General features: G+C 34.3%; 1 long non-coding RNA gene across 1 annotated transcript; it reads left to right on the forward strand.

Moving 5' to 3' along the window:
• The first annotated feature begins 384 nt into the window (after window positions 1-384).
• On the forward strand, window positions 385-3,141 carry LOC133196777 (uncharacterized). The gene is made up of 4 exons (XR_009722410.1): window positions 385-427; window positions 586-616; window positions 2,112-2,151; window positions 3,017-3,141. It is a non-coding gene; the product is annotated as an uncharacterized LOC133196777 (long non-coding RNA).
• Window positions 3,142-10,849: the final 7,708 nt, after the last annotated feature.

Below are 10,849 nucleotides of genomic sequence, written 5' to 3' on the forward strand. Positions count from 1 at the left end.
ATGAATTTTTGACCTTTTGACCTCAAAATAAATAGGGTTCTTCTTTAGGCCATAGGGAGTTGCTATGCAAAATTTCATTGCGAAAGCCCAAAGGGTTGTCGAGAGTTACAGACAGAAATACAGATTGACGGACGGACAGACAGACCTAAATTACTATCCCCCACTTTCAGTGAAAGCTGGGGACAAAAAATGATCAAAGTAATTTTTTTCATCTTTGTGAATTTTCTAAATACATGTACTTGTATTCTCATGTCCACAAAACAACAGGGTGTTTGATGCATGTATCTGGCTAAATCCTTATTGATTTTCTTTTCAATGGATTAGAAATCATTGTATATAAGTTATTAAAGGTGTATTTTCTGTGATTTCCATTTTTAGACATTCTCCAATGGAACATTCTGAAAACCAAAGTTATCCAAGGAATCAGGTACATGTGTGTAAAACAAAAGTGGAAAATACAGAGGCATTGTCAAACATTGGAAAACATGTTGCATTTTCTTTCGAATAAAAAATATTTTAACAAAATCTACCTTCAAATAAGAGACATTGGAAGAGCTTGATTAATGAATATATCATACATTTTAGGCACAAACATCACCTTATAAGGACATTCCAGGTAAAATGTTTGTTATTCAGTATGATTAATGTGAAGAGCCCTTATATAATTTGAAAAATAATTTAAGATAATGCTTGAGGGTGGATGGGTTTTACAATTTGTTTTGATAGCCTTTCTATACAATAACTTAATTTATACCATAAATGTTAGATGATGCAAAAACTGTGTTAAATTTTTATGAAAACTGCAGAAAGAACTTATTAGTTCACTGGAGCTGTGTGGTGACGTGAGCTTTTCTGACATTTGTCCTTTGTACTATGTCAACTTTTGACCATCGTCGCTAGCTAAGGGTTTTCGTTCTGCTCTGCTCCCAATAAACTCTATTAATGAAAGCTCAAGTGAGCTTTTCTGATCACATTTTGTCTGGCATTCATCTGTCTGTCTGTAAACTTTTCACATTTTGACTTCTTCTCAAGAACCACTGTACTTATTTCAGCCAAACTTGCCAAAAGTAGGCTTGGTTAAAGGGGGATTCGATTTTGATCAAATGAAGAGCCACGCCCTCTTTTAAAGGGAGATAATTAAGAATTAGTGAAAATTTGGTGTCATCTTTCAAAAATCTTCTTCTCAAGAACCATTGAGCCAGGAAAGTTGAAACTTATGTGAAACCTTCATTACATAGTGTAGCTTCAATTTTTTTCAAATCATGACCCTGGGGGTAGGGTGGGGCCACAATGGGGGATCAAAGTTTTACCTAGGAATATATAGGAAAAATCTTTTAAAAATCTTCTTCTCAAGAGCAAAGCTTTGATGTGTCATATTGATATGAAAGCATCCTCTGGAAGTTTAGGTAGATTCAAGTTTGTTCCAATCATGACCCTCCAGTTGAGACCTTAAAAACTGAGGCCCCTTGTCACAGTAGTCTTTGGCAAGATAAAGAACCCTCACTTCTCAATGGCCCTGAGTGTTGAGTAAAGGTCTAAATTTGAAGCCCTAGCTTCACTGATATATGGTGACATCTCTATTTGAGTGAAAAATTCTCGAACAGGAAGTAAAACAACATACAATCAATCAATATAACTGGGCACAGAAGTAGACTACACTAAGATACATAACTTTTTTTTATCAGTTTTTGATCCTGGTGAATGTTGTTGCCATGGTTACTAAACGTAAAAATTTCTGTGAAATTCTTTCAAAACACAACTACTACAGTTTTAGTCCGATTACAATATAACTTGATACACAAGTAAACTACAATCAGGTACATAACAGTGTTACCATGGTTACTAAAAATAAAAATTTCTGTGAAGTTCTTTCAAAATGCAATTCTACTACAGTTTCATCCAATTGCAATTAAACTTGACTTAGAAAGACACTAAACCAGGGAAAGAATCATTATTTGAATTATATCAAAATTATAGACATTCATGCCTTATTTTCCCAGGTTCTTTGTTTATTATCCTTAAAATCACAAATTCCCTTTCTTGCTCTTATGTGAGTGATTTACATGTACCCCATAGATCACCTACACATCTATTTAATTTTTCTTTTCTAGAAAAACTGGTTTCACCACCAGCTCAGCTGAAAGCGCACAGGTAAAAATGCTGTTTATATACTGTAAAAGCAGAAATATTCGTTTGGGATTAAATTTCGTTTATTTCGTTGTAAACAATTATCAACGAAATTAAATCCCTCATGAAATTTTTATATGACTATATGTATTGAATAGAGTTACACTCAAAACAACGAAATTTAATGCCCACAAAAACCTTTATAGATGACAATTCAGTGAAATTTTATCCACATGAAAATTTGTGCTTCTACTGTAATCCTGCCTTCCAAGATTAGTTTTAGAGGAACAATGTAAATTGCAATTCTTTCTTTTCAGAAATTTTACTTTGTAATTAAAAAAAATGTACTTTGTGATATTTTTGCTAAGTAAATTTCATGCCCAGAAATGTTGCTACTGTTACTGATAGCTTTTCATCTTGATGGTTTAATTGAAGGCTATATTCCAAATTAAAAGTCAAGGTTATAGGCTCTTGAAGTATAATATCTCGTTAGTTTACAAGTACTGGTGTAAATCATCAAATTACTCAGAGTCAAAATCATTTAGACAAGGTTGAGGTCACAAATGTTAATATTGTACAGTCAAAATTCTATCTTTAAAATTTTTATTTAAATATATGCATTAAGACAGCTAGCTTAGTGCATGATGGTAAATATTTTTAAGTCACCTGGGTCACTCAAGTGATGTACTGCAATGTGCTTTTTGTCCAGTTCAAATTTTTGATTTGTTCTCTAGAACCACTGGACCAAAACATCTTTGGGAGATGAAAATTTAATTTGTTGAAAAGACCTTATCAGTCTTTTAACAATGTTGTCATGATCTGATGTAGATAAGAAATTGGATGTTAGTTTTCAATGTACATGTATTTATGAAATGAGTTTATTTTACAGATCCATGCCTCATCCTATCCCAATATGATAAGAGCATGTTGAAAAAAAAAAGACAAATATATACTAGATGCCAACTATTTTGTTTTTGTTTGGTAGATTTTTTTTCAAAAATTTTCAAAATGCATTTAAATAAATTATGAGTTTATTGTTGCATTATTTGTCTTTAATTATGGTAACCTCATTTAGGTTGTGTAGGAACTATGCATTTGAGCTCAGATAACCTTAAATCTTGAATGAGCATTTCCTTAATTATTAATTTTTTCACAGAAAAGAGCTTGTGAAATTTATTGGTAAAGGGACCACCAATTATAATGGTACATATTGAGAACAATGAAATCTGAAAAGTAAAAGGTATTCCGAAGGAAAGATGATCCAGAAACGTATTGAAAACTAACAAAATATAACATTTGATTACTAACTTTCGGTAGAGTAGATAGCAGAATTTTCAAAATACTAACGAGCTAGCTAGAGGTCCGGCCCACAGACACTTATTTATGTAATAATCTTTTAGACCCTAGTATACACAAGGTATCTATTGTGGTCGAGACAAATTTTCCCGTGGGCGAGCAGAGTACGGAGATAAAAGGAATTAAAGATGAGCATGCCATATATGGTTTTGAAGATAAATTATCGTAGATGATAAACAGTTTGCCAGTCATTTTCTCTGAAAGTGTGCATAAGTGCGATTCTGGGGAGGGGGTACTCAATGTAATTCGGAGTTAGATACTTTGTGTTTTTATTATACTATGGGTTAAAAAAAATATTACAGAAACAGGTGCCTGAGGTCTGGCCACCTGAAGGTCCCTAGCAGGACAGAGAGGCTTCTGAAATTCAAGGGTTCTGCACGCATGTGTACGAAACTTTCCTAAGAATTGTCATAAGTTCTTAAGAATAATCATAGGAAAATTTTAGAATGATCATAAGACAAACGTAGGCAGGTAAGTCAAAGCTGACTTAGGGTCGTCCTAGACAAAGATGCCTAAAACCGCGCTAAGAAGTGAAATGAAGCCTAAGTATATCTTAGGACGTTTCTTAATCCTAAGATAGCTTTGTAAACATGCATGCAATTGCCTTGTAATTTTCCATCTTTACAACTGTGCTTCTACTTTATATGAACAATGAATTTCTGAGTTTTGACGTATGTACAGTTGAGCTCCACAAAATTAATTTATTAATAAGTAGTAGATTGATTGTATGTTATTTTACGTCCAATTCGAGAATCTTTCACTCATATAGAGAGGTCACCATATATCGGTAAAGGGCTTCAAATTTTGACCTTTACTCGGCACTCAGGGCCATTAAGCAGGGAGGGATATTTTCCGTGCCAACGCCTGCCGTGATACGGTCCTCGGTTTTTAAGGTCTCATCCGAAGGACCCACAACTTTCACTTCAAAGTGCCGATCGCATGGCGAAGGAACAGTTGCTACCCATTTTTAGCTCTACTGTTCAGAGACCAGAAGAGCTTATGCGATAGTAAGGTGTCCGTCCGTCTGTCTGTAAACAATTTTTCAAAACGCTACTCCTCCTACAGTTTTGGTCTGATTTCAATATAACTTGGCACAGAAGTAGACTACATTAAGATACATAATTCTATTTATTGTTGCGTGTTGCAAAGTTTCAAATCCAAGTGCTTCTTTCTTATATGTACAGACCAGTAGAGCTACAGTCTCATCAGAGACTTCTGGTTTATCGACTAAGGTCAGTCGCGGCCGAGACTCGAACTCACGACCTCCCGGTCACGGAGCGAGCGCTCTACCGACTGATCTATCGTGAACGGTGATAATAAGTAGTAGACAAAATTCTTACATTTTTAAGCATCGATTGTTTTTGAAATTATAGTACTCGAACATTGCACATTAACTCCTAATTGTGGAATAGACTAAATTAAACAAATTCAAAACTTATAAACGCTGGAAGGTGACAATGCAGATTTCCGAAGTTATAAATTATGAAAGAATAAAATTAAATTTTGTTGTATAGTAGCCTTTCCCCTGGAAAACTGGCATGTAACACTGAAAAAATTCCAATGGCATACATCGTGCCTTAATTTAGTTTCTTTTTTTATTTATAATTTATTGTATTTTAATATATTAAACTTTCTGCTTTGTTTTTACAAATTTTTATGGAAATTTAACTCCTCTGCTTTTACGAAGAGCGGAAAACCCTGAAATTTTTAGTGTCAAATTAAAGTGGACATGAAAGATTAAGTCCTTTAAGATAAGAAATAATAATCAATAAATCGCAAATAATTATTCTGAATGACGTCAGGAAAACAGGGGAGCTATTAACCGATTGGTTTCTGAAGATGGCAAACAACTCCATGGCAATCCTCTGTTTGTGTAGTAATGTGTTTTGTTTCATTATTTGCATTAACAAATATGTTTTGCTCGAAAAAAAAAGAACAAATGAAATTCCCTCCCCCTCCTTTTAGATAATATGTTTTTTTTATTATAGTATATGCTACAAATTTTAGAAGAATAAACACAATGGTAGAAAAAAGACATTAGCCTGGGGAAAGGAGGGGTTTCGAGATGCCCGGAACACCCCATCAAACCCCTTCAGAATTTTTATTTCTATAGAGATGGCATTTGTAATGTATGCTTTTCTTTTTTTTTTTCATGTCATGTCTAAATTTTTCATGTTCAAGTTCTTTTTTGAGTTGGATTCTTCTTCACTGACTATGATCCCTTCTCTGGAAGAAAAATCCTGGATCATCCCTTGATTACGCAGAAATTTGGCTGTTATCAGTTATTACTCTGGCTTTTGAATCCTCCTGGATTACCCCTTCATCAAAGTAGGATTTTTGCAATTGCATTTTCTGCATGTCATCTGTTAAATATTATACTGTATGATGGTACATATTGTCGCTTTGCACATACCGTCGTCGACTACAAATTGTACCTACGCTCACTACACATATTGTCATCCATCGGTACATTTTAAAACTAGCGACAGTATGGGCCGAGATGAACCTTTTTTTCGTCTCTGCAGAACGTGCGACAAAATGTACCTTACATCGACAATATGCATTTTGAGCGCATTTTGTTGGCAAAAGTACCGTTTTCAGAATGTGTTACTGGGGTAAGGGGGTGTGACGGTGTAGTTTGTCATTTTGTACATATGTCAGCAACAATATGCACCTATCCTTACTGCACATATTGTCGTCTATCGGCACATATTGTCATCCGCTGCAAAATTATACAATTGTAGCCGGTGACAATGTGTGGCTCCTCTCAATGCACATATTGTTGCCTCACTTCAGGGCGATGAAGACGATGATATCAAAAAATCATATCTTAGTTTTCGTGAGATGGCATGTTCACGGAAAGAAAAATCAAATGCTTCTCTGTATACACAATTGTCATTTTAAACCCGAAAGAAACTCGATGAAATTTTATATTTCATATACATCTGACCAAAATTCTCTCTCTCCCCGCTCTCTCTCTCTCTCTCTCTCTCTCTCTCTCTCTCTCTCTCTCTCTCTCTCTCTCTCTCTGAGACCCACCCACTCCCCAGTAAATTATTTTTCGCAACAATTATAAATGGCGATGAAGTGTGCAAATGTTCTCAATCCAAAGCGTCTTAGACGACAATATGAGTCGATGTACAAGGTATATGGAACTCGTAAATTTACTTACCTTGTCATTGGTCATTTGCAAAATTATTTTGTTGAAAAACATTCTGATTGTACACACAAGTACTCTGAAGTTTGTATTAAAAAGATGCTTGGGTTTCTGATTGACAATATCTATGTGGTTTTCGGAGATCAGGTCTTCCAACAATCTGTTGGAATTCCCATGGGTACAAATTGCGCCCCGTTGTTAGCAGAGCTAATTTGTATTCATATTAAGCAGAATTCATTCAAAATCTTATACATGGGAAAAAGAAATCGCTTGTTGTGGCCTTCAACTTGACATTTAGATATATCGACGGCATATTATCAATTAACAATAGTTATTTCCATTCATATGTCGACATGATAAATCGCAGTGAGCTTAGCTTGAAATAAAAGATACCACAGAGTCTGACACAACTGTTTTATATTTGGATATTTTACCAGAAAAAGACAATGGTAATCTAACAACAAAGCTTTATGATAAACGTGACTTTAACTTTTCAATCGTCAACTTCCCTGACGTATGCAGCAATATACCCTTATCACCTGCATATGGAGTGCATATCTCTCGGTCGATTCGATACCCAAGAACATGCTCCAAGTATGAACAATTTCTAAAACGAGGTAAGTTATAGATGAACAAGTTGATGAAACAAGAATATCAACAGTTTCGTTTAAATAATAATTTCATAAGTTCTATGGTCGATACAATGACCTTGTCAGCAAATACAATCTATCATTAAGACATATGCTATTGACGTTTTTCATGCTTATTGTTAGGTCATTATCTACACACTGAATTGTCGACGGATTTTTCCGTTATTTACCGATCATGACAAGGAGCACATGGCGGGTGTGATCGGTCGGTAGGGGATGCTCACTCCTCCATGGTGCGTGATCCCACCTCTGATGTTTTTGGAGGTCCGTGTTTGCTGTGCTCCCGATTTGTATTGTTTTAGTGGACTTTGAGCTTGAATATTGTTTGTTATCTCCATATTTCATAAGGTACATGGGGAGAAGGCTCGTCTCGGCACGTATTATCGCCGGCGTCAATGTATGGATGGACGACATTATGTGCACTCAGGATCGGTTCAAATTATCGCCGGCGACAGTATGTACAGAACGACAAAATGTGCCGTAACAAGGAGAAAGAACAACTCGTAATTATGCCCCCCTTCGAAGAAGGGAGGGTATATTGCTTTGCTGCTGTCTGTCGATCTGTCTGTCGGTCCACCAACAGTTTCCTTTCATTTTCTTCACAGAGGTTGAACATACTGAAATGAAATTTGGTATACAGATTTATCATAAGAATATCTAGGTCAAGCTCTGTTTTGGGTACGATCGAGCAATTTTTGGCAGAGTTATGCCCCTTGGACTTGGATTTTTTTGGTGGTGGGTGGTAAGACTTAGTGTTTCACAAACATCTCTTGTTTAAATATACCATTTTATTGCAGCTGCTTCGTTGGAGTTTAAACGAGTGTCAATTTTACTCGGACAACTTAGTCGAATAGAGATTTTAGTCGAACGATAGTCGAGTCCTCGTTTAAATTTAATTCAATTTTTTCATGTCATTTTCACTCTTTGCATTTTTACAGATTCCTTGTACAATATTAATCTACACAGTCACCATTATACAACGGTAAAACGCGAACTATTTTGATATATAAAGCGTTTCATATAATATGCCTGTCTATTTGATTTACACATCCACAACATTTACAAAACTAAACAAATGAGTAGCCCTAACGGGGGGGGGGGGGGGGGGGGCAACACTGGGCAGTGAGGATGGGCACACATTGTGTTTACACGTACATAATATTTACACATACATTACATTTTTTTGCCGACGACAATATGTGCTGTTAATTGGACAATATATGCAGTGACGGTAAATGCATAATGTCGCCGGCTTACCGTATAAAAATTAAAATTCATTCAAAATGTATATTTGTCGGTTGTTGCTCTAGGTCTGCAGATTATTAGATTGCAGATTATTAGTTGTTGCTGCAATTTGTTTTGTGTTAAAGTTCATCGTACAAATCACTGCGTACGTATACTGCAATAAACACTTTATGAAATGCAGTTCAAAAACAGGCACTTTGATATGGGAAATAGAAATATTGCACTCTGTGAGAAGAAATACATCTTGTTTATAATCATTTACCATATAAGGCAAGAACTGTCTACTTCGTAAAGTTGTAAACAATATTTATTTACTTGGAATACATTTTAACAGAAAATTTTATAACAATATTGGATAGCAAATGCATGGGTTTTACTATTTAAAATGTCAGTGGCATTTACACAAACACGATATCAGCCAGGACTATGTATCAATTTTAACCATTATGATACATATATAATGCTGACTTTACACATATTGATATATTTGTATCATTTTAAACATTAGCGGAAGAGTTTACATATACCAAATACAATTTCAGTAATTGATATCTGTAAATGTAATATTGTGTGTAATCGTGGGCTTGTTATCAGTATTATTAATCAATATTGGTTATATGATAGTTCATTTATAGACCATGTACGTCCAAATTTGATATAGGAATACTTTGGTTTACCGTAAACATAAGTATTTTCTCTATTTAAAAAAACTGGCTAACTTTGAAATATAAAATACCAATAGTCCTAAATATTGAACTATATTAAACATATTATTTTACTTTGGAATTACTGATTTTTGCAGGAATGGGGGTAATTTTCGTTGTTTTATAGGAATGAAGAAACCCACGAATTCATGACCCCGAAGAAATGTTGAAATGGAGCTGTACTATTCCAATTAGATATTTTCAACCAAGAATTTCCTCAAACCGCGAAAAAATTGACCCTACAAAAATACGTGATTTAACATTTCTATAAAGTGGCTTTTTATACATTTCAAGTTGAAATAAAAATTACGTACCCCCCCCCCCCCCATGTATAAAATATTTCTAGTTGCTACAGATCTTATGAATAATTTATTCAATTTTGTTTACATTTGAACTCTCATTTTGCGCAAATATATGAATATGAATTGACCTTTTACATTTGATATGCATAACTAAAGGCACAATGCTTTTGATTCATAATATACTTTATGTCCTAATCACATAAAAGTTTTGTATTCCATAGTGCATGATATACATGTAATTTAAATGTTCTACCGTTCCTCTATCTATCAGATGGTTTTATCTCTATAGCAGTTGTAGATAAATGCAGTAACCAGGTCTTTTACTTATTTGAATTAATTTAAAACAAAACAACTCCTCACTCACATGTTTATAGGGTTTGACCTGTTTCTCTTTAAATGCTTGACAAAAAATAATGAAAGAGGTACTGTATAAAAATGCTAAACCAGAGTTTGAAATAATGACCACTTTGCATATGTATTCGTTTGCTGTTGGTTTATTACATTGTAGCTTTGATTTTTGCAGTTTGTTCTTGTGAGAAAGTTCATTATATTAATCACTGCGAACTTGTATAACAATAAACATTTATTGAAATGCCTTTCAAAAACAGGCATTAGAATAGGGAAAATAAAACTATGCGATTCTATAATAAACAATACATCTTGTTTATAATTATTTACCATATAAGAACTGTCTACACGTAGTAAACAATATTTATTTACTGATATTACAGTTTATTTAACAGTTATTTAATTAATATGTTCGATAACAACAAATGTATGCATTTTATAATTTAAAATCTCAACAGCACCAACATAAACTTGATATGAGCCAGTTCTACATCCTGTACATCACTGCAGTACGTAACCGCTAATGCAAAATTCAAAAGAATTGACTTAAAGGCGAAACAATTTTCCGGAAAAAGTCACATTTTAATATCAGTGCTCATTAGTTATTTCTACCGTATACGTATATACATGTATATGTCTGATCCCCCATCCCCACCCCAACAATTTGCATTTGCAAAACTTTAATCATATTAAGTTACGTTCACCTGCACGAGACCTTCCAGGTATAAATATAGCTAATTTTTTTCTACTTTGAACAAAAAATAGATCGAGAACTTCCAAATTGATACGATAATTTATGAAAATAATGAGTCATAAACCACCAAGTTATGTTCACCTGCACACGACCTTCCAGGTAAACATAACTTTTTTTCTGCACGGAACCAAACTTCTAAATAATATTATTGTTCTGTTGTTATTTCACCTTCACCCGACCTTCCACTTGCTAGGACTTCAAAAAAT

Source organism: Saccostrea echinata, unplaced genomic scaffold (genome assembly GCF_033153115.1).
Source record: "Saccostrea echinata isolate AGI-Se365-2 ecotype Australia unplaced genomic scaffold, CSIRO_AGI_Sech_v1 ptg000030l, whole genome shotgun sequence".
Taxonomy (NCBI): Eukaryota; Metazoa; Mollusca; class Bivalvia; order Ostreida; family Ostreidae; genus Saccostrea; species Saccostrea echinata.